Here is a 4,733-nt window from a genome sequence, read left to right on the forward strand (position 1 = left end):
TTGGGTTATAGCCATTGACGCTTGGACATTTAAACTCTAAGCTTAGCATATATGGATGGGGTTAAACATCCTATTCTCCTTCCCCATGCTAAATAAGTTGGCAGGATATGTAAAGACTAAGAAGCGTTTGGTGCTAAGGATTGGATTGAAATGCATAAAATATTTCAAGGTATGTTGAAAGAAAAATTGAAAACATTGTGGCCAATTTGGAAGTAGGAATTAATAAGAAAACATAGGGATGATTTGGGATTGTGGTGTTTTTTTTTTAAAAAAAACAGCTTATTACAAAAAAATTAAAAAAACTAATGTCAATAATAGTAGAAAAGCAGAAGTATAGCCTACCATGCTTATAAAAAAAGGGATGTGATATCCACACACTCCTTTTTACTTCTTCCACACCTTTTTGGTTTTCGACCGTCGGATCGGATGAATTGAAGAAGATCAACGGACATAAATTAACAAGGGGTGTGTGAGAAGTAAAAATGGGTGTGTGGATAGCACATCTCTAAAAAAAACTGTTTTTTATTAAGCATAGTGATCAGTACCAATTTAATGAAATTTTCAAATGGTTAATATACCCCCAAAATTTTACAAAATGACAATCTTTACCCTTACATTATTCTCTTTGACAATCATTATATAACATTAAATACCATATCTTTTTCTAGCCATTTAGCATATTCACAATTTTATCTAAAAATTTACCAAACACTTAGATAAAAAAAAAAAGTTTACCAAACACTTAACAATTTTATTTTACAGCTGTTATTCTTACAGCACAGTAGAAGCGGTTTTTTTTTTTTTTTTTTTTTTAAAGCAAAGTAGTACCAAACTAGCCATTATTCACTACAATCATTCCTAAAATGGTAGGATGAAAGGAAAAATTCCATTCATGTTTAGTCTCCTTTAATCCGATCCCCTATATGAAATGAGACCTAAATTCAAGAATGTCATAAATAAAATAGTTTCGGAAAAGCTATACAACAATAACCCCTTGGATATATATATATATATATATATATATATATATATATATATATATATATATATATGGAACACTTTAATTCAAATATTTTAAACTAAATTTGTGATGCCAATTAGTATTATGATTTAGAGGTATTTTTCTTCACTTGTAAGTGAGATCTTTTTTTTTTAACAAACAATGTTATCTACATTAAGGAGGTGGGGGAGTGCGCTAAGCCTAACAATGGGCTAGCAATAATGTAGTTCAAATTCTCTTTTGGCGAGAATCGAATCTAAGAACTCTCACATACCAGTGAAGAGAAATACCACTAGACCATAATACTAAATGATTGTAAGTGAGAGATCTTATATTCGAGTTTTGTAAATAGCGAATTCGAAACAAATTTATTCTAGGCTTTTGAATAGTAGCACTTCAAAAAGATTGGAATTGAAAAAAAACAAAAAAAAACTAGTGTGAGATTGCATATTGATTTTAATCTTTGAAGTGTACTTTTATTAAAATTCATATTATATTTTTGTTATTTAATGTCTTCACATTAAAATTTTGATTTTATTAATATCACTACAAGAAAAATGGTCTTTGGGCACAAAATTAGGGACACAAATGAGGTTTTTGTGTGCGTTTGAACACCAATAGGGTTCATTCCCTAATGGGCACCATATATTGTGCGCAATGAAAAAGGACACAAACACATTATTGGGCACAGAACCATGACTTTTGTGCCTTTAATTTCAGCAATGGAAATTTTGTATTAATTTGCAATGACACCATAAATGTTATTGTGCCCTATAATTTAATATATTTAAAGTAAAAGTAGATTTTTTGTGCCCTTTGTTTAAAATAATGTTTTAAATAACATAAAATAAAATGGGTTCCTCAATTTTCACGCCTTATTCTCTCCGCATTTGCTTCCTTTTGTCTCTGCATGTTTCCCATTAAAACCCAGCCTCTCCTCAATTCCTCCGACTCTCCTCTCTCTCTCTCACTCCCCTTCCCAATCGAACCGAGTCTCTTCAACCCGAGGCTCTCTCTCTCTCTTTATCTTTTTCCCAAGTTTTTCTATTTTGCAGATTCTATTTCTCTCGCCTCTCCCCTTCCCAATCAAACCGAGTCGAGTTCGCATCTCACGCTAAAATAGAATTTGCAAATCCTTCCCCTTCAAGTTTCACACACACTGCGAATAGGTTGGTCTCAACTCAAATCTCAAGTCGAGTTCACACATTCTCACAGACTCTGCAAATCATTCTCCTTCACACACAATTTGCAAATCAGTCGGCCTCAACTCTCGTCTCATCCCCAGTTCCTCTTCGGTTCAGTGTCTGCATAATGCGATTCCTTCCTCTCCACTTCGTTCCAGGTAAAATGGTAAGAACTTAGAACTTGTATTGGTTAATTTGGTTAATAATTTATCATTAATTTTAGGGTAGGGGAACTGAGCTTTTTTCTCTTGGAGTTAATAATTTAAATGTTAAATTGAAACCTTTAAGAACTTCAGTGACACCTTAACTACAACGGAAACATAATTCTTTCTTTTTCATTATTTTCTTTTTTATACCCGCTGGCTACAACTGATGTAACCTTAGTGCCTTCCATTACTGTAATTTCCTATGTACGGACACAAAGTTTAGCTCAAATTTGTTCATATTTCTTATTGATTGTACAATTCAGGTTGATTGTTCACATTTGTGCCTTGTCATTATGAACGCATCTGTCCAATTCAGGTTGATTGTACAGCGAGTGGTTTTTCTTATTTGTACAGTAGGCAATGATTCTTTAAGGAAGTTGAACTGCTCAAATTTTTGTGTACTGACCCCGAATCGAATTGTTTGGGATTCCAAAGTGAAAGAAATAAGGCCTAATTGAAAATAAATCAAATTATTGATTGTGTACTTGTAAACTTGTGTTGGTTGTTCAGGTGCCATGGATACAAGTTAGCATGTCCCTGTCACTACTGTTAATGGTTATGCCTCCAGTTTTCCTTATGGTTGTTGGAATGGGAAGGTATGAAATTCGCCCTATTTCGTTGTGTTTTTCTGTTATCACGAGATTAATGCTTTAATACTATAGTAGAAATGGGAATTTATGCTCCTTTAGTTTATTTCAATTAAGTCACTTTTAGAATTAACAATTACCATGCATCCAATTCTAGGACTTGATATTTATTTGTTGCGGAGTTTTTTTCTACATCTTGTATGTGACTCCACTTCTCACATACTCTGCAAGTAGCTAAACTTGGTAATGAATTTTTACAGGCAAGTCAGATGCTTTCTCAAACATGAACTCAAAGACAGATAGTAGAATTGATATAAAAATAATGATGTTTTTTGTATGTTCTTAGGGTGCACTCCTTGTCTAATGATGTGTAATTTTTGTTACATAAACAAAAGGTTTGTCTCTTCTCAAAAATAATAATCCAAAAGTTATTAAGTGATCTTCTTATTGCCTTTGTATCCAATATCTTTAAATCCAACGGTGTGTTCAAACTGAGTAGATTTGTTGGACATTATTCGTCTTAAGACAGGCCAGACTTATATTATGGGTGAGAAGCAAATTTCATTTGATGAATTTGAATTTAGCAGTCTCTAGATAGCGTCTTAATAACTTGATGGGCTGAATGCATTGGCCTCTACTTGCAGATTCTGCACATCAGCTTGTTAGTCTTTAATGCTCTTGCGATAAAGGGCGTTTCAGCTCTCTGGTGGCAGTCGATCAGTGTTTTCCAAGAAAGAAAATGCCAATGCAGTTCTCCTTGTTGCAAGCCAGGTGAGACATATGTACATCTATCCTCTCAAAACCTTGCACATTTCTTTTTCTTTCTAAAGTTTACTTTCGCTGACCACTATGAAATATGTTTGCCCTCCAACTGTTGAACTTCCCATCCTTGGTGAAAATGTGACTTGGTCTGCGATCTCTTGTAGGCCAAAATGACATTATTTAGGATAATTATCAACTTTTGTTGTTGTAAGTAGCAACTTAGTACAAAGAAGTATCAACTTTTGTCTTGCTTATCCACTTACTGATGTCCAGAATTTCAAGGTATGGTGATGTTCTTATAGTGGAAAAACTTTTATTTCAATTGCATATTGTTGGAGGTTCTATTCTTATGTATTAAGATTATCTTGTTTTACATTACTATAATCATTAAATTATTGAGTTTACTAATGTTGTTGTGTAGGAGGATAGGGAAAAACCATTTGAAGGAATACTTAAACAGAAATGGAAGATCTTCTCCTGATGATCATCTTCATTAATTCGTTTATGGAGCAGCAGAGATTCGATGAGGTGCAAGGCTTGCTGGGGAAGATGCATCTATCCAAAAATGTCTGCTTTCAAGTTCTTTTTGCATTAGAGATGAAATATGTAACATTACAATATATGTTTGTGAAATCGGGAATGTATTGTAGGCTTTCTACATTTTATGAAAATTAAAAAAAACAATATAAAAAAAAACCTCAATTTCAATTGCAATTTTTCAAATTATGATTTTTTTTTAATATTTAATTCATGCAGGCACAATTACATTTTAAGTGCCAACATGGCTAGAAAAGGTAGTTTGACAACTTTGTCAGAATGGAGGGACAAAACACCCTTTATTTGTGCTAACATCATGAGCACAGAACTCAATATTGTGCTATCTGAAAAAAGAGCACGCCCATAGATACAAATTTAGTTGCTGCACTGTTGCTATTGGTCTATGGGTACAAGTGTTGGTGCTTTTTGGCCTCAATGGGCACATATAATTTATTGT

General features: G+C 33.2%; 1 long non-coding RNA gene across 2 annotated transcripts; it reads left to right on the forward strand.

The window, feature by feature from the left end:
• Positions 1 to 1,890: 1,890 nt before the first annotated feature.
• LOC103404044 (uncharacterized) lies at positions 1,891 to 4,399 on the forward strand. Of its 2 annotated transcripts, XR_524272.4 has the most exons (5): positions 1,891 to 2,350; positions 2,901 to 2,986; positions 3,622 to 3,748; positions 3,904 to 4,021; positions 4,161 to 4,399. It is a non-coding gene; the product is annotated as an uncharacterized lncRNA (long non-coding RNA). The 2 variants fall into 2 exon arrangements; XR_524271.4 differs by lacking the exon at positions 3,904 to 4,021.
• The last annotated feature ends 334 nt before the right edge of the window (positions 4,400 to 4,733 follow it).

Source organism: Malus domestica, chromosome 16, assembly GCF_042453785.1.
Source record: "Malus domestica chromosome 16, GDT2T_hap1".
NCBI lineage: Eukaryota > Viridiplantae > Streptophyta > Magnoliopsida > Rosales > Rosaceae > Malus > Malus domestica.